General features: G+C 41.1%; 1 long non-coding RNA gene across 1 annotated transcript in view; it reads left to right on the plus strand.

Moving 5' to 3' along the window:
- The first annotated feature begins 5960 nt into the window (after positions 1–5960).
- The window catches only part of LOC119646322, a 93932-nt gene continuing 75605 nt past the window's right edge, over positions 5961–24287 (plus strand). Inside the window, exon 1 of the long non-coding RNA XR_005248723.1 lies at positions 5961–6596. This is a non-coding gene — a long non-coding RNA (uncharacterized LOC119646322). The remainder of the gene's footprint in view (positions 6597–24287) is intronic.

Below are 24287 nucleotides of genomic sequence, written 5' to 3' on the forward strand. Positions count from 1 at the left end.
GGTCCTCAGGTGTACAACAGCATTCAGGACAAGAGGGAGAATTATGCAGCCTGAACTGGGACAGATACTTCCTGTAACCACCATGATCAGGAATTACGTCAGATGGTAGGTAATTTCGCCGTGTCGTGGATCTACTTCTCGATACGGTGAATCAAAGTGTGGGTCCAGCGACCCCTCTGCGAGTCATCCCACCGTCGCTGCCACTTTTCTACCGACTCTCGCCTTGTCGCCTTTCGGTATTCTCCCTCCAATGTTAGGCATCATTTGTCCTAATGATACGCTCGTGTTTGCCGCTTTCTCCCAGGCATATTCCAGGTGTCTCCTGAAATTGATTTTAGCGTCAATCATCAGCCAGGTATTTGATAACCGATTTCGAAGTGATGTGACCACCAACACGAACGTTAACCGTATTCCTCCTCCTACGGTTTGTAATCAAGACCGCCTCCGCCTTTTGTTCCGCAAGGTCAAGCTGAACCATCTCCAGCCACGCTTTAATGGCGGAAATGGTTTCGTTAGCGTACACTTCAACGTCTTCAGGTTGTTTCGAGACGACAATCACAACAAGATTATCTGCGAAACCAACTATCGTGGGCTCCTTTGGCACGGGAACGACAAGGAACCCATTGAACATCACGCTCCACAGGAGAGGACCCAACACTGAGCCCTGTGGCATTCCTGCGGCGACGATGTACTGTTTGGATCCCTTATCCGTATCGTACCAAAGTGTCCTCTCCGAGAGGTAGCTTTCTAGGAGATTAGTCAAATAACTAGGGACACCCGTTTTGGCCAGTGAGCTTATTATCCCTCCCAGATGGCGGAATTGAACCGATTTTTGACGTTCACCGTCACCACGGCACAATATTAATTAGACGACATTGCGTCTCGAGCCTGCTTCAAAACAACATCTACGGCGTCGATCGTTGAGTGGGCTTGTCGAAATCCAAATCGTCACTCCAGTAGTCCATCCTTATATTCAATGATTGGGAGCAATCTATTGTAGATGGCTCTTTCGAGCATCTTTCCCACCGTATCGATGAGGCAAATCGATGGCCTGGGTGCTTATTCGGCTTCGGGAGCGAAAGCAATTTTCGCTTTTTCCTTTTCGGGGGAAACTCCTTCTACCATTCATGTTTCAAATATGCTGCTAAATCAGTTGGGTCTGGTCTTAACAGCGAGTTTAAGAGCTCTATTGGGAACAGCATGCAGACCGGGTGCTTTGTTATCACCAATTCACCAGCGAATTTGGCAAGTTACCGCAGGAATGGTGTAGAGATCCAATGCTTGCTTGTGTTGTTTGTGCTTCCCTTTATCCGGGTGTTCGGATAGCTTAGTGATTGGTTAGAGCACAATGCTATCGTACGAAAAATCGCGGTTCAAATCTCACTGGTGCCAGTAGTGGTCTAACACACTTCAAGGCCCTGATCCAATCTGAGTTGTAGCGCCAACGATTATTATTATTATTTTTCCGGGGGGAGTAGCGCCATCACGATATCGAGCAGAAGATGCAGGTAGGTCAGTTGTGGTGACCGCTTTTGCTGTTCCATATACCCTACGTCGGAAGTTCACGTATACTTACCGTCGAAGTCCGGTCTTCCTCTAGATCGTTCTTCTAGCTTGAAAACATGCATCCTGCAACTCCGCGATCTCCATCAACAGTTTTAGCACTTTTATCGAGGACCCGTCGACATAGCAGCGTCGCCTGCCCTCATTATGCGTCATTTGCTCTACATTTTCTCTAGCCGCACCACCGAGATTGTGACTTCCCAATAGCATCTCTATGAATGTATCCTCTTCAAACTTAATCACGGACCAGCCACTGATAAACCATGCCATCCTCCTCGCCAATGTGGTACTCACATAAGTCAGATCGACTATTGAGCCCGGCCCTGTCCCACGAAGAGTAGAAACACTACCCATATTTGCCAGCACCAAGTCTAGTTCCGCGAAAGCATCGAGCAGGATGCGGCCCCTGATGTTCGTAATACGGCGGCCCCAATCCACGATGGGGTAGCGATTCACACCAAATTTGGTGGAAAGGTGGGAACTGTGAACGGTCACGGAAACAGTGAGTTACATAATTCTACATTGACTTTAAGGGGGGTCCTCATACATGCAAAAGGGGGGTGTACAAATTTTCTTCACCAAATATAGTTATGTGGAGTATCAAATGAAAGGTCTTGGTTAGTACTTTCCGAAGTCGGTATTAGTTTTGACATTTGTTGGAAAGATGGAGAGTGCGGGGGTGGGGAGTCAAAAGTGATCATTTTTTTAACAGACTCGTTGCGGAGCAGCGTGACCGAAAGCGGCAACGGGTGGCATTTAGCTCATTTTTACTGAATTCAAACCCAGCGTCAGAGTAGAGGCGCTGAGGCAGCGTCTGATGAAATCGCCTCTGCCCTGCGATCGAAACCGCAAAGCCAATATTATAATTTTTAAAAGTACTGGGCGCTTGCCCACGAACAGAGTAGTCCGCGCACTGAATAGCAGAAGTAAGTTGCTTCTCAAATATGTGCAGCCCGCCATCAAGTAGATGGTGGGCTCAGGACTACTCATCCCAAACAAAAATGTTCATTTTTAGATGTATCAGTTGGCAGACTATGAAATCACATCTAAATATCGTATAATTCAGTTACACTCTCGAGCTTTCCCTACGACTTCCAGAGAAGTTAAAACCCCTTTTATACTGTTCTGAATGGTGTAGTTTAGCGTTTAGCGACACACTACGGAGAAAGCGAGTTCTAAAACATACCATAGTAAGCTACAGAAGCGCCTTCATTTTTAAGCGGTTTGCCTATCAGGCTGTTTGGGGTATGGTCAGAGCGGCGAGGAAATCTGGGCTGGATTCAACTATAGCCCTGCTTCGGTTTAAGGGCTTTGCTGGGATCAAATTACTGCCCCAATTAAGGCTGTGGGACAAATGAAATTCGTGAATACAAACTTCAAGCCTTATGACCAAGATCAATCAAGGCTGCATTCCAACCAACCAACCTAGTCATGTCGTTGGCACCTAGTTTTTAACAGATACGTCGAGAAAGCACATTCTGTCAGCATCACCGACACGGGGCTACAATCAAGGCCACTTACTGAAATCACATTTTCACTCGCCGTTAAGAATCTCCCCTCGTAACACTGACTAAGATTGAATCTGAATAAAATATTATAGCATTTTTGGATAGCTGACCCCAAAAGAAGCATTCAATATCACTGCAACTACATCAGCTTGATGAAACTGAGTGATTAAAGCACCTTAGGTCAACCATCTCAGTCAACAGTGAATTGCGGCAAGCAATTTCTTTACACATCAGCATGACTGGGATGTAGTCCATTCCACAGGATATGTCCTTTGCTGTCGACGTATCAATCAACATGTCAAATCCAAAATCTACCGTAGTTGTTTCGACTGTGGCTTGCCGAACGGCATAAAGATGAAGGAAAATAAATGGAATATTCCCATGGATGGACCTTATGTGTGGACACCAATTCATCAGGTTACTCTTCTGAGCGATATAACTTAAGGGGAAAATACTATTCGTGCTGGTAATTGTATTGCATCAGATCCTTATGCCGGTGAGAGCATATAGTAAAATACTACGGCAAAACTTTGTCAACAGGAGATTCAATCAGCGGCTCAGAAAATATTGTTTCTCTCTGAAAATCGTATGGTATAGTGCGGGACTAATTCTGAGAGGGTTAGTGAGCTCACATAGTAGAAGTGCTTCTTAAATGCCATTAGCATTGGAATTACGTCGAGCTAGAGAATTACAACTAGTCAGAATACGCACAATAATTCTGCAAGTCATCCTGCTATTCCACAGGATAAGCTTTGTAGTATATTTGTTTGCAGTATATTTGTTAGGTTTTGACAGGAAAAGCTTGGTGTGTCTAGCGGCACTCCGGTCCCAGCAAGGAAGAAATTGAATCCGAGAACAGGTATCCAGAGTATTTCCATCCTATTGAATCTACAAATAGAGATCAAACGATTTCTGCATTGCCGAAAGATTTTTGAGACGATAAAGCGGTTTGACTATCACTGTAAGATACGTTGCGTCTGCTTTTCAATCGCTAGTCAGTTCCCGTTTTTATCCATAAATTAACTGCTTCAAAACCTTGCCCTGTTTTTGAGCCACCACTATAGACAACCTCAATACATACCGCCACGCCATTTTCCTAATTTGTCCAATTTCTCTACGTTGGAGAATAATTTCATATTTTCTACCAAACAGATGTTCAGATGTAATCTGAACATAGAGCATCGAACTGGAGTCAAAGTCCAGTTCGTCTGTGGTGCTAATCTTACTTGTGGACCGGAGAGCTTGTTTTTGATAACTTGACCAAACTCGCTTCCGTTGATCCTCCTGGGGTCTCTAAAAGATTTAGAGACTTCTGCGGTGAAATCTAGACTGAAAAATATCCAACTATGATCTAAGAAGGATCTCCGGTCAGACACTCTCCAGATCTCCACCCTAAAAATCCCATTGTCTGTTAGTAGAGTGGTATCAAGGACCTCGTTCCAATGCTAACAGTTCTCCGATCTGGGAAAATGGAAGGTTGGTGTACTGCCCTCGTTACACAATAAAAGATTTGCATTAATAATAAAATCAAAACTCAAATCTTTTATTTGTTTCTGAGCTGCTCAAAAACGTATGCCTTGCATTGGCGTCACAGCCTATCAACAAGTTGACCTTTTTTGTTGCTATAGTGGACGTCAAATGTTGCAGTTCTTCAGGCGAAGCTGATCGGCCGTGAGCCATGTAAGCCGAAGAAATATACACGTTCCTTGCCGCAGCTTGCTCCAGTGTGACCACGACTAGGTCGCTGGTGCTCAAGTCTGGACACTGAAAAGCGTACAGACTCTTCCTCGCAAGGATACATGGTCTAAGGCTATCCCGATCGGCGTCTCTTATGCTCAGAAGTAATATAATAATATTTGTTTTGGAGCCCTTTGAAGGTTCGGTCGCCTCCGACCCAAGGCTTCTGTCTAATGCTAATAATTAGTCGAGGCTTCGAATGCTGTAGATTTATCTACTTAGCATGATCCGCTTGAATGGGGTTCGTCAGGCAGGTGGTCGTCGGGTTTTGTGGACCGGAATACTTTCATCATTGCGTCCCTGACTCCGAATGATCAGTATGATAAAACCGAGGCCGTTATGAGAAACCACAAAAATTTCGCCTTTATCGATTTGGACGCCAGTGCTTTGTTTCCGAAAGATATGTATTGGTCATCAGCCTGTTATGAGTAATCCATCACAAGCATCCTTCTCTGGTTAGCGTCCTGCATCTTAGAAGAAGTCCCTTCTTTCTAGCGTGGAAATTCTCCGTTAGTGCATAGCATAATTCCGTCCTAACGGTTTTCAATATGTCTGAGGATCCCTTAGTTCGGGTCGTATTTAGAACCGGATTTTAGGTTGTAAGGCGATATCGTCAACTCCAATCTGTAACCGAACATGTTTTTGCTTTAGAATGTTTTAAAGCAACAATCCCGTGTCGTCCTTGATAGTCCCACCCTCTAACTCATTTAGATATAGAGTTAGATCTGTGTGTGGGAATGGAGATTTAGTACCTTCCGACTGACAAGGGTGCTCAGTACATTCATATATTTTACCTGTGATAATACCCTTGCCTATATTAACACTCACTTTCAACCCTCGTAATTCCTGGTTTTCTTGAAAGTTAGGTGACCTTTTGGTTTCAATGATAATTGCACAAATTCGAAACCAAACGGTAGTTTATCCTGCTCAAAACCAAAACAGCAACCCCCTATCCACGTATATCCTTTGGGACGAATTCCGACTTGGAAGGCGTCTTACCAGATCCTTGCCAATGTACGATTCCATCTATCTACGAACCGAGGGGAGCTAGTCCCAATTCATGCATCTCCCCACAATGGAAAATTCATCTGAACGTCGCCGTATAAAAACCCCCGCAACTTGAGAGTATCCCTCAAAGTCGGATACTTTGCGTCCTGCCTATGGTGTCCTTTTTTCTGTGTTTCTGTATTCTGTATAGAAGTGTGACGTTTGTAGAGTCTGGCGTCGAAATTTTCTGTTCTGCACTCAGTCTCTGGGCCTTTGTGATGCTGTGCCTCACAAATTCTTAGAATATTTCACGTCATTAGTTGGTTGTTTGCAAAAGTGATTAAGTAATTAACATTTCAAAAGACACAATCTAATAGCAAAGTGATAATAACAATAATAATGAATATTTAATTAAATGTTGTCGTATGCATGGCCGAAGCATCGCATAAATACGCATTCTACGAGCAGGCGGTAGACAGATGAACTCTTGTTCGCAAAAAAAGTCCTTTCGTGATGCAAATTACGTTGGAACTCAGCCGGACCAGGTGACGAATACGCCAGCAATGCCTGGGTTCACGTCAGTTAATTTATAATATTTTAATTATAATTGAATCGAGATAATTGTACTACTGTGGAACGAGCCGAAAGTGCCGCCTTTTTGATGAAACTTTGCAAACATATGTTGATGCGCGCCCATTTGCAAACATGTCAGCCATTGTCCTTGCGTCAGGCGTCAGCCGTCTGTGTGACAGTTACACGAGATTATTGGGCATTATCCGCCTACTAATTGCAGACTGCCGGGTAAGTCCATTGTTTAGAGATTATTTTGGTAGTAAAAATTTTGATAATCCAAATTATTTTGACCGTGCCCTTTCGCTGTTGCTTCGACGATTGTGCATGGATTTCGGAAAGAAAGTGTTAATTTTCGCGTTCCCACTGATTTACCTTAAATTTGTCTGTTCAGATAAATATCAGGATCTTTGTGATACTCAGTTGTCTCACCGCCAACACAATGTCTTTCGTATCGGCTTGATGCCTTGCATATCCTTGCAAATAGCATTACGTGATTATCGCACAACCAATCAATCAATTACGGTGGAGGCATCGCATTCATATCCCTACTTACCGTTTCAATGTAGTTGATAACATGCTATTCCCACCAAATAGTTTACATCGTTGCTGTCACGTTTCGGTGTGAGGCTAATAAGGGTTGAAGCTATCATTCAAAATAATTTGGTCGCAAGAGGATGTCACGTATGTGAGGCCAAGAGGGATGCAGGGTGGCTGCTCTGAGTGTATTTGTGGCTTCTCACTAGCCCCAAACGATGTCCGTGTCAATACTCTGACACAACTTGAGCAACAGGAACTTATGGAGCACTTCCCATCCTCGTTGTGGTGACAAAAAAAGAATGTTGAAAGAATCACATGACATCGAAATTTTCCTAGAGTTGAGCGACAACAAAAAAAAAAGGAAATTCGCTCGCTCTCGACGTAACATGACTTTTCACTGGGAAAGCTGGTTGCATTCCAAATGTTCATGATGGTGATGACTGCGATGGTGCCTCTATCTCTCCCTAAATTTTCTCTGAGATACGAGATGAAATGCTTCATCCCTTCTCGGTTTGGGTTTCTTATATTGTTTCCTTTGTATGTTGTTTTCTCCCCAAGGACGCACGGTGTTGTTTTCAACTTTCCAAAGGATTTGTAATGGGGAAAAAGTTTCTCCCTCGGGGTCATGGTATGGAAGAGTCTTTGGACATTCTCAACTCCACTTGCGGTCACTTTTTCCTTGTTTCTATTTTTTTTAATTCTCATTTAGTGCCTAATGTATAGATGTGTACATGCGATAGTCCTCGCTAGGCTCGTTGCACCAGACGATAGCTATGCCGCCCTGCACAGTTGCGAGTTTAGTCGAGCATTTTCTTCACTTATCCAAAGTTTTTTTGCGTTTTCGAGGATTTTTTCTGCTCTCCAGCTGCTTGTTTTATAGCGGACAAATGTTGTATACCCAATGTTAAAATTGCATTGTATTGTAACACTTAAAAAGTTTTTCTGCGGTTTTCAGACTTAGAGAGCGAAAGAAAAGTTTCTTTTTCTCATTTCAACCGAATCGAGGATGTTGAGTGCAAATTTTCTTTAAGAAAGAAAGTATTTACGGCTGTCTTTTCATTTCTTTTCGAATTTCCTAAAAATCTAGAAAAATTATAGCACAGTTATTAACGCCTTCGCGAGGAAAATAGAAGAAGGAAAACTTTACACTTTCTAGCAAAAAAATTACAAAAATATGGTCAAGAGTTCACTTTGAAATATTTTGCAAGTACTCCTGCCTTACAGTCCTCTAGATACGCGAGAAAGATTAAAATATCCCGGTTAACTTGAAAGGACAAAAGATTGTACTGAAAGTTTTTAAGAAATTATCGTTTCGATTTCAAGGTGAGAACACACCTTGAAAACATTCAATCATCTGGAAAAAGAACTGTTTATCAACGAAGGTCGAGAACAAAATAAAGTTTCAAACTTTCTAATTTTTTTTGTCAAGGATATTTTGGCAGTATCATCGCATTTATGTTTTTATGTTGCTTGACACAATTCTGGGAAGTAAAGTGTCCTTGCTTCTTCTCCAATCAAGTTTACTTAGTTGGATTTCGAAAGTTCTGAAGTGAAATATTGTTGAAATAAAAAATTAGGTTGACTTAATTTTAAGCAGAACCAGATACAGTGGTATTATCCTGTTGTAGAAAGTTAGAAGCTTGGCATTTCGTTATTGTCACGAAATGCATGTTTTTTTAGGATCACTGTTGCACGGGATGTGCATGTGTTTTTTTAGGATTACTATTGCATATCCTGACCCTTTCGATTTTAAGCAAATCTTTATAATGAAGTAACAACTAACTATTTAGACAATTTAGATTCAATATATAGTAAGGTACCTCAGGTTGCTTCATAGCTTAAGTCAAACTCTACCGTTCTATGAATGGACTTATGAGGTAGTAAGTGTGCTCTTTTTGTTGTAATTCTAAACTATAATGAAATTAGGACCGACACCCTACTGGAAGCTTGAACTTTCGAAAACTCCTCAACGTTCCCGCCATAATCCAAATATAAAGTTTATTACTTTTCCTTAAAACTAGCTCTCTGAACTCTCTCCTATTTAGTCAAGATTATCGTCCTCTTCTTAATCAATCCTGTTCGAATCTGACTGAGTTTAAACTCTGAGATCATAATAACCCAATGAGCTCTAAGAGCTGATTTAATCTTTCCGATCTAAACTCCTTCCTGGAAAACCCTCCAAGTTTCTTAAACTCAAATATTCAGAAACGGCAGCGCTAGTGAATAGGTGCAACATTTACTGATATGAATAACATATCTTACCAAATAGGAGGGCGGTTGAAATTTGTTTTTTGTCTTTTTGGGTGGGGCATCTGGATCTTCCGGTCCAAATTGATCTGAGTCCACCCTGAACCACTGATTGACCCTTGCTTATCTACTTTCCGGAAAGGGTATTTTGCGGAAAAGCTTCATAGGACGAACTCCCAAAAAAACAAATGTATAAAGACACAAGCAACATTCGATGAACATACATTAATAGGAGGCGCAACTCCTGTTGGTAGCTACGCCTTAAAGTGGAATCCATTTCCTTGGCCTCAAACCAGAGAAAGGGAATTTTATCGTTAAATGGAGCAAACGATCGAGGAAGAAGATAAACTTTGTCCAAAATATAATGAGAATTGAAAAACTTTGTTAGTTACAATCTAGGGACTGGGCTACTTAAGATACAGATATCCTAATTATTGACGAGTAATTAATATTGTATCTATTACTTCCTAAATTGCTACGAGACTTCTACCATAAGAAACCAAATTATTTTTTTCTGGAAAAATACTTTCTTTAGAACATTGTTCATTTATTTTCCATCCTTTGGTCGAGTCGGTCCTTCTGAAAAATCATCACCTCCTTATTCGTTTTATTTCCATGCTACTGTCCAGTCAATATTTTGAAAAGTTGCTTTGATAGAGTTCCGGAAACCTTATCCGTGAAAGATTTAACTCATAGTTAGTGAATTGCGAAAGCCCGTTCCTTGGTTTAGATTCCTTCAGCATGTGCCACCTACTTCCTCGGTCCAGTGATCGTATCTTTTAATTTGTTACATTTAATGGCTTTCCACCATCGGCATTGACCGCGTCTTCCGACCATAGTGAAACATAACGGAGTTGTTTAATTGCGTCATTGGTATTATAAGATACCCTGCTATCAATTAGACATCGTTCGAATCTAGTTTCGGAAGAGCCACATTGGTTTTCAGTGCCTTTACGCTGGTCTTGGCGAAGATAATGGTACAAATATGTTAGTATAGTCGCTCTATCACTTAAAATAGGTTATGATCCCATAATATAGGTATTATTGTCACATACGCCAATTCGGGTGCATCTCAGAATCCATACAGTTCGCAGTGATATCCTTTCACATAATAAATCCCTAAGAAAACTCGATTGACTTCAATGATTGGTAACTCTGCTTCGAAACGTTTCCCACCTGCCAGAATTTCGTGCTAAGGGATTTGATCCCAATTCATACCTGACTGTTAAATTCCTGACATCAGAATTTTTGTTGTAATCGTCGTTGACTTCAGCCATTGAAAGGGGTTGAAAATCCTGGGAATATTCGAAAGAAGGTATCTTTTCGTCAGCTTTCTTAGTGGATCATTTTTCATCATTTTCATGCGAAACTCGTTCATGGTAGGGTATCATATAAAATCTAAGGTACCAATCAAAGACTCTCATACGAACTCGTATTGCATTAAAAAGCTAGCGTCATACGATACCTTCCTATGTAAGTCAAATCTTTTGGGTCTTGGCATCTCCGTCTTTTGTTTGATGAGAACGTTCGCCCCTTATCTTGTGCCTTCGTCAATTAGCAAATTATCGACATAAAATCTCTCCTTAGCTACTCTTCTGCAAGAGAGAACCTCGCTTCCACATTCTTGGCTAGCTTCAACAATGTTCCGCCAGAAAGAAAAATAGAAAGAGCTTGACCAAAAAAACCGTCGTAAGCACTCGGTTCTGAACTGGCATATCACTAGATCTGTACAGAATATTTTGAAAACGTGGTGGCAGACGAGGTCACAAATTCATGTTTTTTCCGCCTAAGCAGGACATGTCCGAAGTCATTCTGTAGCTTCTGTGTCTGGTTACTCTAGAGGCGCTAAATAGTGCCCGAAGATTTATGGTGGAGCGATCCGGCTTAATAACCAGATAGTAAGGAACACAATATACATCCCAATTTCCGCTGGAACCACTTGTCGCATGCAGTCCAGATCAATATATTCCTGTGATGCTTTGTTGTAGGAACATCGAAGGTTCAGGCCCCGATTGTGACGTCTTTCAAAATGTCTAAACAAACGAACGCTTAATCTTCCGAGTTATCCAGACGTGTGATTGGAGGATCTAGCTTAAATGGTGTGGAAACCAATTTATAATATCAGCCATTGGAAGCACGATCTCCAACATGTCATCAGAGTAGAAGAACGCTGAAACACTTTCTATAACTCCTATGTGAAGAGTGCATATCAGTGTTTCGAAGCAACTTCGAATGACTTGCCTTTTTGCAAACGTCATCGTCCAATTATCCTGGAAGACTGCCACTCCTAGCACCATGTCGCTCCCTGACCTACCTTATGTTTTCATCAAATATTAATATTATTGGATCATTTTCTGAATTATTTGATGCCTATTGAGCCGTCGAGTTTTGAACTTTCCAAACAGATCCCTTGCCAACTGTTGGGATGAGGTGTCAGTTTGCACACGTGTTTGCTGGTATAAGCTGCAATCTCACCCAAGACTGTTAGTATCTGAAGATCTCGGTGAAGCTGGTCACAAACCAAAGCGCACTGGTAATTGTACGCATAATTCTGGATTGAGGGCATTACAACAGCTCTATGTTTGATATTTTCGTAGAAGCCCATAACTGGATCCCGTATGACCAGATAGGCTTTATGACTCCCTTTTATGAAAGAATTCCATACTTCAATTTAAGCATAGAGCGCTTGTTTAAGAACCAATGTAGACTCCTTGTTTCAATAGTCATCTGTTGCTTCTTGGCTTATATACCTTTTCCATGTAAGCCGTCTGTCCAAGTAAAATCCAATTGTTTGGCACCACTAGATTGGGGACCTTGGGTTCCATTCAAGTTAATTGGAGGACAGGTTTCCCAATGGAGTGGCATTTCGACTCATTAACTTTGATCTTCCAGGTGGTCATTCCTTGATCCAGACCTTTGTGCTATACTCTATCAAATACTTGTACTACATCCATGAACACCGCAGAATAATACTTCCTCTCCTCTAATGCTCGGCTAATTTCCGCCATAATTCTATGAACTTACTCTAGCGTGCTATACCTTTTACGGAAGCCAAATTGATGTTGGGAAATTATTTTTCCGTCGGTAATGAAAGGTGAGAGTTTTGCCAGGAGGAGGTTTTCTAAAAGCGTTGATACTATGGAAAATAAACCGATTGGCCGATTTTAGTTTGCTAGCGTTAAATACTTGCCAGCTTTCAGGATGATTGTAACCACCGATGTCTTCCAACTCCGTGGAAAGTTACCGAGTTGGATAACTTTGTTGAATAGCTGAGTGAGACACTTGATAGCGATAAGTGATAAATCTTTGACCACTTTGCAGATATGTGGCAAACATGGCTCCATTCTCGGCGTTGCTCCTCGTCTAGTTTCTATTAGCAAGCCCTAATGGTCGGTCGGTCTATTCCGTTACTGTTAGCTGTTAGCTACTACACTTTGCCAGTTCAGGAGCCTCCATGGGATTGACTTTCTGGAATACGCAATTGGGGATGTCTTTTGATCTTATACAAGACCCGCTTACCGGTCTAAAAGGGGGTAATCTGGGTAAAAGTGCAGATATGTGGCAAACATGGCTCCATTCTCGGCGTTGCTCCTCGTCCAGTTTCTATTAGCAAGCCAAATGGTCGGTCGGTCTATACCGGTCGTTTCAGCTTTTTGGTTGCCTTCCATAAAGAGTAGACCTTGCTGTGATAAGGACTGAGACTGCTCGTGAAGTATTTCACTTTCTGTTGCTGTTTTAGAGCATTTCTTAGCGTCTTAGTGGCTTTTGCGAGCTCCTGCTTCAGTCTCAGAGATCGATGTTTCTGCCATTCCCACCTCAAATTTTCTCCTTATCCAACTATTGGATTTCTATGGACGATATTTTCCTGAACCCACCCCTACTAGCGGTAAAGAAGGGTGTCGAGTTGCTGGGACGATGTATTGATTAAATTGCTCGACAGCATTATTGATGCCGAGGAAAATTTTCGAGGGAACTCTGACGTGGAGATGAACGCCGATCTATGTATTTTTTGTACTTCAACCAGCTTTTCCTTTTATTTGTTAGATTATAACAGGAGAGTGATCCGAAGATAAGCCAAAGATGGCTGTGAAGCAAATCCTGTCTCGACGGATGTTTTTTGTAATCTCATAATGTCGATAAGATTATGAATTTTGCGCAGGTCAGCGGGCCAATACGTAGGCTGTCCTGAAGGAATAATATCAACCCCTTTAGACTTGCTTATAGTGTCGAATAGCTGTCTGCCTTTCGGAAAGATTATTCTTGATCATCAGTGGATGTGCTTGGCATTATAGTTTACTTATGATTATTCAAAGCAAAGTTGCCAGCGAACTCATTACGTAGGCCTCCAATATTACTTTATAACTGGACTGGCTCATAGAAACGGTTTTCCTAATAGTCGCTACCTCGCTAGCTCTTATTCTTTCCCTGGACTAACTTGTTGGAGGCTTTCAAGGAAAAGGAAGATTTTTGGTGTTCCGAGTAGACCAAGGCTCGTAAAATTGTGGCCGTACTGTGGACATCGGACTTCTTCGCTAGGGACGTAGTGAAAAGAACACCGGAAAACATATAACAGTGTGTGATGCTGCACACGTAATCTATTTTTACAACTCGCGCTTTGCGCTAAACAATTACGTCACAATTTTTCCCATTTTAGGTATTGACAACTTCTTTCATCGTGAGTTTCTCACCACCAGCAAATGCGAGATGTTTCCTTTTGGACAGGTTTGTTGATGTCCTTCCTAACGCTGCAAACGATTTGCGCTTTGAGGACTGATTGTTGGGAGGTCGGCCTTTATTTGCAGCCAATTGCTGATACATTTGTCTAGTGGCGGAAAGTCTTTCAAATTCTCCGTGGCCCCGTCAAAGTTGTGCAGGGTCTTCTTGTCGACTTTTCTCGTGATAACGCGAGTCAAAGACTACATACTACAAATAAGACTACAATCCTGAGTTGCGAATCCCAGATTTTCCAATCGGGCAAGACAGTTGCGGGTATTAATTTACATTGACATCACATCTTTTGCAGATCTGCATCCAATTTCTTGAATATAATAATCAGGTTAAGATATTCGGATGCTGCTTGTCGGGTGTTTGCAACAGTATGGTTAGCACTGCCTTGTGCTTAGTACTACTTAGCTACTGTAGCCCAGTATCCTTTGCGACCCCTTATAAGTATTTCAGCAGATATTGTAACTTCTGAATGTTGCCCAAGGAGCACTTATAGTGAATTATGACTTCGAACTACTTTGGCTGCTAAAACTCGGTATTTGAATTGATAGTAATTTTGGCAATTTCTGGTAGCCAAAAGCTGCAATGTCGATGTAATTTGAACTTTGATGACTGGTTCCTTTTCCTGATGAACCTCCCACAAAGCAAAGCGTCTGATCCTTTACGATCAATATTCTCATTCAATCTTTCCGAATTTGAATTGTATCTTTCCCTATAGATGTTGAAGTATAAGTTGTTTGCTAGCAGTGCTCGCATTAGCTTGCCATGGTTTGAGGAATAGCTTCCAACAGACTCCTGGGGCTTTTCGAGCTTCCTCTGGAGATACTTCGTTGTTTTCCGGGTTAATCGATCCTTCTTATAATTTTTTAGGAAGGCCTCGAACTCCTTCCCTACATCTGATTCCCCCTTGTGGGATATTTTGATTAGTGGAAGGCTTTGGATTTAGAAATGTTTTGAAGAATGCGTTGATGAAAAAGGGAATTTAAAGGAATATGGCTCGGGCTTTGAGGTATTCTCGCGCCGTCCATATGCTGTGGTTGACCAGCCTAACGGAGTCTTTATAGTGATAGAGAAAATCTACTGGCTCATCATCTTACAACTCGTTGAAGTATCTCCCATGTCGCCCATGAATTTTGAGAGAATGGGAATGGGGAGAACCGATTAATAAGTTCTATTCGTCAACTGGATTCTTGTCGTTATTTAGTCGATTTGATCTCGGTCCTTACTTTCTAGGTATGTAGAATTGTTAACATTTTCAAAACTTGCGAAATGACGTGCTTTTCTGGGTTTGCATCTTGTTTTCATTTATCGTAAGTCTCAAGCCAGATTTGTGCTGCTAAAACGAGGTACTGAGGAAAGATCACGACAAAAGTCTAGAAATATTCTGTAAATGTCAACATTATACTCCCAGTACTCCTCTAAAGTATACTTCACCCTAAACATATTTTCCTGGTAGTCGGTGCTAAATATAAATTCGTGTGCTACGCAAAGAAGTGTCTTTGGTTTTTTGTTTTTTCGCAAGTTTCAAATTGTTTCGGTGTACATACTCATTTTATCATTTTACTAATTGACATCTCTTTCTTGATTTGGGCCGAATATATAATTCGCTTTTGATAGTCTTTTTCTAGAGGGCTTACCAAGTTTCACCTACTTATTGTCAGTCCTTGTCATGGTCTATTCCATATTCATGATCTATTACATATTCCACATAAGCATTTTTCAAAGGTCTGCAAATTTGATCTTTTTATAGATTTCGTATGTCTGTTCAGTCCCTTCAGTAGGTTGTGTTCAAACCGAAGATGTTTACTAAGCCTTATTTTCGGTATATAACAAATAGAGTACTTAATGTTGTTTAATGTTGCATTTTACCTGATTGCGACGTCTTTCCAGCTGCGTTCCTATAGCAGCTAAATGAGTCGAATTGCCTCACAACTCAGGCACCATACCGGTCAGTTGCGGCAGAGGTGTTAGACAGGTCTTGCATTCACTGGTATCAATCCTGGGCCAGGCGGCGTTCTGAATGCGGACGTTATCTCAATCCGTATCCGGAGAGAACTGCGTGATTATACCTACATGGTAGGTACTTACGTTAGACCCCTGAGACCTTCCCACTTACTGATATCTTTCAGCCGTACAGCAAATATTCTTCAGAAACTTGAGATCGTCTTACATCTTCTAAGATTTGAATGACTCGCCTTGAATCCTGATTTCTTGCTTTGAGATATCTTTATTACATTCAGTCCTATTTGGTGTTCAGTGCTATTTGTATCTCTTATTCCAGACCTGTCAGGTTTGTGCGATATCCATTTTAGTGTGGTTATTATTGCAACTCTTACCCCAGTAGATTTTTTCTTGCTTAATATAATAGACAAACCAGTGAGGTTATTATAGGGCTTTCCACCAATCATAGATCGGAAGCCCAAATCGAGTCTTGGCTTCAAGTAACGTCCTCTTCCACACTCTGCCACATGATTAAGTTGTTGCTCTCATGATCGGCTCCATACTTGCGCCTCTGAACCTTATTCCGTAGTCTCTTTTAATGACTATGAATATTAGTCTGCCGTAGCAATGGACATAATCCTCACAGCTCTAATTTTATTCTTTCTTCTTTGCCCTAATTCATCGTAGAATTTTTTGTTAAAAGATTGCGTGGTTATCAACCTTGGATTGGCATGTAAAAGTATGGGCCTAAAGAGGAGTTCTGCAATATTTTCTGACTCTCCCAGGCGTCCAATAGGTTAGCCCTACGCGGATGTCGTACTAGTTGTAAGATATCTTTTGACAATGTCCCTCAAGGATAAAATGCATTACTACCACCGATCTAACTGAATTGACTGTTTCTGTAATCTAAAACTTAGATTGTCAACGTTAATTTTCATTTGGTCAAAGATGTCATCCCATCCTGCACTAATTCGAGTTTGAAATGATACAATTTCCATGATAACTTATTGCAACGTCATGCAATTGTACATCGGAGAAGAAAGGATTTGGCAGCCTGGCGAACATGTGCATTTAAGACGGTAATTAATAGCAATTGTGTTATGGTCTAAAAGGGGAGAAATTACACTTTTTTATCCAGAAGAATGTTCAGATCTCCGGTTACATTTTTTACTTTATTATCCTCATAAAAACCAAATTGTCCCTTACGATCCCGCTGCTCCCAGAATAGAGTTGAGGCAACATCTGATGACTTCAAACCTCATATCCAACATTTTTCTCAGGGAAGCACAGCTGTTGTCAAACTATTGACACCTGTCATAAGGTAGGCTTCTCCGCCTCAGACTGGCATTTCAAGCACCAACTTCCCTTTTCTTGGTTTGTATAAAGTAGTAGGTTGCATCAGAACTCAATCCGATCGTGGAAAAATTGCGACAGAGGCATCTTCAATGGTATGGTCACATAGTTTGCGCTAATGAGAATTTACTTGCCAAGATTGATCTGAACATCGAAGTCGACGATAAACGGCCAAAAGGCCGGTCGAAACAACGAGAGCCTGATACGCTAGGCCTTTGGTAGAATAACATGACGCAATCAATCACAGCGAGCCTACCTCGCTTATGAAGGCTGAAGAAAAAGAGGGGAGAGAGAAATTTCTCTTGAAAATATGCCTGTAATATGTATTTTTTAATGGTAAAAATCATGAACATACATACATAGACTTGATCAATGAAAGCTTTAAAAATATTTTGGACAGTTCAGAATGGACTTTTTAGATTTTCAAGGCTTGGATGCGAGCTATTAGTTGGCCTTCTTAATAATAAATCGAGCGGGTATACCAGGCTTGAGGACTATCATAGACATCCTTGGCTTTAGCTTAGATCTCTTTCTGATGACTAAACATTCTTTGAAAGCGTTCATGATTCGCTTTCCTTGTATGTTTTTAGGATGGTTATTTTATGGTCAGCCCCTTCGAAATGTTTGATTGTGTAGTATGAAGTCTGCTTGTGTTAGGCAACGATACAATTTCTTTGGGTGGCTTCTTTGTCATTTAAAAAAAGTTGATGACCTGATAAGGAAACGAAGAGATGAATAACGTTAAATAGAAAAATTCATGAAAATGAAAATCATTGAAATTTGACTTAATCCTGGTATTTGTGGTTACCTTGCATAGTTAAATTCACCGTGAGTGATGCACGATTTGCTCGTTATTTCTAATAAACATAGGAGTGGACGATTTTTAAGGTTTTGTTTGTAAAACAAAACCTTATTAAAATCGGTTCAATGTCTGTCTGTCTGTCCGTCTGTTTTTTTTCGCCTTGGAAGGTGGAAAACTTCAAAAGCTACCGCAGGCTCCTGCCATACGGTTATGTGGGACTCTTACCCACTAAAACCACCTCCTTCTCCTTCCACTCTCCCCGCGGGACTCCCATTTGGTATTACGTCGCGGGGCTGGATCAGAATTTATTCGGCGCTCATGTCAACATTCGTGCTCCTCTCGCATTCATTCTTTCGGATGACTTCCTCCTGCCTAAGCTTCATTCCGATGGCTGTGATCACTTTTTCAACTTCGGTCCATATCCCCTTGGCTTTCACCATAAGCCCCATGATATTTTCGGGTGTAAAGTGCTCCCCGGTTGTAGCTTCTAATGTAGCCCTTTGGGTTTCGAATCTGGGGCAGTGAAAAAAGATGTGTTCTGCGTCCTCTAGAATGTTTGCACACTGTGAGCAATATGGCGAATCATCACGCCCAAATCGATACAGATATGCTCGATAGCCTCCGTGTCCGCTCAAGAATTGAGTTAGGTCGAAATCTACTTCGCCGTGAGGTCGCTCGATCCATTTCCGGATATCCCATATGATTTTGTGAGTCCAACGGCTTTTTTCTGACTCGTCCCACTTCTCTTGCCATTCCGCGACAGTTTCAGCTCGTATGAACTGTCGCCGACGGGCAGGAGATTCTCCGGTGAGGTACGTTCGATCGTAAAGTCGTTGTATTTCTTTCGCCAGAATCTCAATTGGGAACATTCCTGCTATCACGCAAGTTGCTTTATTGGAAATTGTTCTGTAAGCGCAACATGTTCGGAGTACACTTATGCGATACGCAGCTCCAATCTTTTTCTTATTTGTTATATTTTCCATTGCATCTGCCCATAATGGGGCTGCATATAGTAGGATCGAACTAACCACCCTTGAAATAAAGAGTTGACGGCTCGGTCTTGGGCCACCTATATTTTGTAGCATTCTCGCAACCAGCGCTCCGATGTTATATGCCTTGGTTGCTGCACCCTTCGAATGCAATCTGAAATTCAACCTCTGGTCAATCATTACACCTAAGTACTTAAGGGCAGGCTTGGAATAAATTGTTTGCGTTCCAACTTTGATCTTCATGGAAGTGCAATTTCTCCGCTTGGTAATAATTACTACTTCCGTCTTATGCTCTGCGAGCTGTAGACCAGCATTCTCTAACCAGGATTTAATCTCATAGACTGCTTCATTTGTATAGAGCTTGACTTCCTCGAGAAGGCGTCCAACAACCGTCACACCAATATCGTCCGCGAAACCAATGGAGGCCACACCATTAGGATGGTCTAGGGTCAGTACCCCGTTATACATAATAATCCACAAGAGTGGCCCTAGGACAGACCCTTGTGGAATTGCGCATGTCGTTTGGTAGGATTTCATTCCTTCATCTGATTCGCAGCACAAAATCCTATCGATTAGGAAGTCGGCAACGATACGCATATAGATTACTCGTTCGAATAGTTTGCCAGTATTATTTAGAAGGCATATCGGCCTGTAGGACGAAGCTTCACCCAAAGGTTTGTTTGGCTTGGGAACTAGAATTAATTTTTGCTTCTTCGATTGTGTAGGAAATGCTCCTTCTTCAAGGTATGGTGTGAACGCCTCGACAAACGTATTTGGACCTATTTTGACTGCTGCCTTCAGAGTTTTATTGGGGATGCTATACAAGTCAGGTGCTTTATTTCCAACAATTTTATCCGCAGCTTCGAGGACCTCCTTTTCGCTTACCATGGGAACTTCGGCAGTGTCTACCTCGACAGTGGGAAGGTTAGCGGTACTCACATTCTGTGGGAAAAGATCCGTTACTATTTCATCAAGCAGAGTAGGGGAAGAGATCGGTGGGGAGCGTTTGCCTTTAACTTTCGGTATTATGGTTTTATAGGCGCTACCCCAGGGGTTCGTGTCAGCTTCATTACACAGTCGCTTAAAGTGTTCGCTTTTACTTTTCATGATGGCCACATGTAGTTTCTGCCGAGTGTTTTTATATTCTTCATGTAATTGCTCGTATCCAGATCGGTTCCTATTTCGCTGACTGCGCCTTCTGGCCTTGAGGCAGGCCTTGCGGCATTCTCCGATTTCAGAATTCCCACCAAAAGATCGAAACTTGCTTCTGTGATACAACATACCTTTTCATGGATGCGTAACATGCTCGTCGCAACTTCTCGCCAATCTGCAAACTTTAATTTTATGCGCTTCCTTCAAGCGCTGTATTTTGCTGCAGAACCTTTCCGAAAATCTCCTCGTCAAACCTATTAGCTGTCCGTCTGTCTGTTGCCTGTCTGTCTGTTACAGGCACTTTTCTCAGAAACGGCTATACCGATTGACACGAAATTTGGTGAGAAGGTGGGACCTGTGGACCCCCAGACATGCAGTGAGTAATAGCCTCCTACGTTGAGATTTAGGGGGGGTCCCCATAAATGTAAAAGGGTGGTGTAAAATTTTTTTTCACCAAATATAGTCATGTGGAGTATCAAATGAAAGGTCTCGATTAGTACTTTTCGAAGCCGATCTTAGTTTTGAGATTTGTTAAAAAGGCGGGAAGTGGGAGGGGTGCAAAGTGATGATTTCTTTAACGGAGCCATTCTCAGAAACTACCCAACCGACAAATCTGAAAAAAATCTTGAAGCTGCTGTGCCCAGGCCTCAAAATACTCTCCATATCGATATCTGTTCAAATTAAGTTAATAATAGTATATTACCATATTTTTGAGAAAATTGAGCAAAACCCCCCTTAAGTTTACCTCAGAGTTATAAAAGTTGGTAGTAGTACAAAATATAATATGAAGCATATTATCTCCAAGTTTGATCAAAATCATACTATTAGTAACAAAGTTACAGTAGCTCAAAGTCGTTTTTACAGTGTAAATTTACAACTCGAAGGACTAAATCTGATATGCGAAACGCATATTCTTAACGGGCTACGTACAAATGGGATAGTTCTACACTCAAATATACTCACAGGAGAAGCAAACAAAACCTTTCATACCTGAAGCGCCCAGCCTCCGGTTTCCCGACTTGTTCTATACAATTTCCGATTCGATTTCGATTTCTCTATACGATTGAGGTGTTTGGTGCAAATCCTGTGTTTTTTAACATCCATATAGTTGATAAAATTGACACTGCACTGTACTCTCTTTTCTCATCACCTAGAATGTGCAAAATGTGGGCAGCGACCTCCATATGAATTGGACACAAGAAATGCTTATCTTTATCTTATGATTTATATTCGCAAGATATTTCTAGAAATGCACTCAATCAATGTACTTATGTTATACTAATCTCATCAATAATTGGGATGCTATTTCTGATTCTTCTTAATATCAAACTGTTCTTAACCATATTGTGGATGGACGAAGTCGAAAAAGCACAAATAAATTTCATGGAAATAGTAGTTCACTGTGATTTCGATGATAATCAAAAGCTTGAATTCTATTTATTTTTTCAAACGAAAGATTGAATTTTGTACGAAAGTTTCGAATTAGTTGAAAAATAGTTTCTCTAAATGATGAATGCCTTTTTTCCGAATTCAGTGCTGCAGCTGAAATTCAACTCACATTTTCTCTGTTTGGAATAGTCCACCCCCTGACATTCTGCCGCGAATACTTAAATAACTTAAATACTCCATTTGGTGGGTAAAAATAAACAAACATTTTTAGAAATAGGAGGAATATAGGCTTTGCAACAACGTTCCAACCCCCTTTACTTGCAAATAGTAATCATTCAAATCATCCGTTTGTTATTTGTTAAATTCCTTTTCTCGCTCCATCAAGCATTTGTGTACACATCTATATGTATTATTTCATTGGAATTGGTTTATGTGGAACACTTTGCCACTAGGGCAATAGGAATTAAGCCTTTTAAAAAAATCCAGGATAGTCATTAGCTTATTATATATTATATTTTTTATATATTTTGTTTTCTATTGAAAGGGTTGGTATACAATTACAAATCGATATGATTTAATGCTATCCTATTAACCCCTGGCTATCGTTATCGTCGAAAATCAAATAAAATTCAAATATAATGAGCGTATCTAGATGAGAACTACAAACAAGGATGAAATCCCAATAATAGCGATGGAGGACTGTAAATATTTCTTTGATATTTTGAAAACTATGAGGGGGGATGGGATTGCCATCAAAAAGAGGCGTGCCTTAGTGGTAGGATCGTGACGTACCTAATGGGGCAGGTTTGGCTACATCTTTCAACCGAGTAAGAACCTCCTTGCATGTTATAGTAGTATACTGATGCATATATATTTATATATCGGGTGAAGTGAAAAATCTTGAACTTTTTCTGATAGATGTGTGCATCGAATAGAGTCATACTAATGGCAATTAAAAGGTGGTATTACTTTATAAAAAAGTTCTTTGACAGTTTTGTGTTTAGCAAAGTCGCCAAACTAATTTGTACAGTCTATAGCCTACAGTCTAATAGCCAGCGGTGGCTCTAATGATTCCGTTCTAGTCGACAAATATGAGACACGCTTTGGTACGTTAATCTTTCAAAATCTCGACAAGATCATGTAAGTGGCCTCGTCGGACCAGCATGCAGCACATATTACATTATCCAGCAATTGAAGACATGTAAGCATAGAAGTCGTTTGGAACCATAAGGCTCATTTTGGAAAACAGGGTTAATGTATAAGTGTCACACGTATTGACGCAAAAGAACTTGGGTCGAATTGATGCTTGCGATTCTTTTCTGAAGCCTAACGAAATCGGCCCATTTTTGGGGCAAGTGGTAATTGACGCTAAAAATGGGTAGCACATGAAAACAAAAACCGAAAAAAATCGTGGTCTAATCTTGTTTAGTTGGATAAAACGATCTTCAATCCTGGAAAAACCATGAGGAAGGTTTCGTCGTATGTTTGGTTCTATTGCAAAGAATCATCTACTATGGGAGACTCACTTTTGGTAAACCATTTAAATCTGATCTCTACTGTCACAAATCGACCACTGACTGAATGAAACATGCGATTGGCCAGAAAAGATCGCAGTTGGTCAATACGAAGGGTGTTATGGTCCATTAAGATAACATCAGGCCATCTTTAGTGTTGTTTTTACAGTAGGAACGATGTCTTCCTAACTGGCGGTTTATGAACTACCTGGCTGGAAATGAAACTTGGCTGTGTTAATTTTATCCTCAAAATAAAACAAAAAACAAGGGCTTAAACGCTTTCCAGCTTGGAAAGCAAATTTTCGAGAAGAGTATATACTACAGCAGTTGATTTCTGCCGTTAATTGAACGGATGAACGGCAGACATCTATAGCGTACAGGAAAATGCGATAACCTTAAACTTATAAACATATGAGTAAGGCAAATTCGGTATTACACATTGTCGACGTTTTTTCGATAACTTGCGGCCATTTTGAAGGCAATTGCAATATACCTCTCTCATCGTCTCTATTGGTAAAAAACTGGGACATTCGATTTTCATATGCCTCTCTGGAAGCAAATTTTTCACCAGCAAAATCGTTCGCTATATACAGGAGCAGATGGTAAGCACTTGGTGACAGGTCCGGACTATAAGGACGGATATAAGGACTATAAGGTGGATGCATTAGAACTTCCCAATCAAGCTTCCGGAGCTTTTAGTGAGTTACTATCGATGTGTGTGGCCTGGCATTATCTAGATGGAATGTAATTCCCATTGGCTAAAGCAGGCCATTTCTGGACGATTACTTCGATGAAACGGTGCAATTATCGGCAGTACAATTGCAAATGAACAACCTCGCCTTAGGGGATCAGTTTATGGTGAATAATTCGCTGCCGAATAGCTCAGTGGTTAGAGCACTAGGCTGTCATACGGAAGGTCGCGGTTCAAATCTCACTGGTGGCAGTGGAATTTGCATCGTGATTTGACGTCGGATACGAGCGCAATGCTGACCACATTGCCTCCTAGTGTACCGTTACGGTCTTGAATGAAGTGCTCTAACACACTTCAAGGCCCTGATCCAATATGGATTGTTGCGCCAACGATTATTATTATTATTAATTCGCTGCTAATCAGATCAAATATACAGCAAACCCTCCCTGGTCGTTATTGCTGGCTCAGTCATCGTTTGCGCAGGCTAACTGCGGTTCGATTACCACCATTGTCGCTTGGCGTTGTGGTAAGTAATCCGTTTTTTATCACCAGCCAACTTCCATTTCAGGAATGGATTGA

Source organism: Hermetia illucens, chromosome 1, assembly GCF_905115235.1.
Source record: "Hermetia illucens chromosome 1, iHerIll2.2.curated.20191125, whole genome shotgun sequence".
NCBI lineage: Eukaryota > Metazoa > Arthropoda > Insecta > Diptera > Stratiomyidae > Hermetia > Hermetia illucens.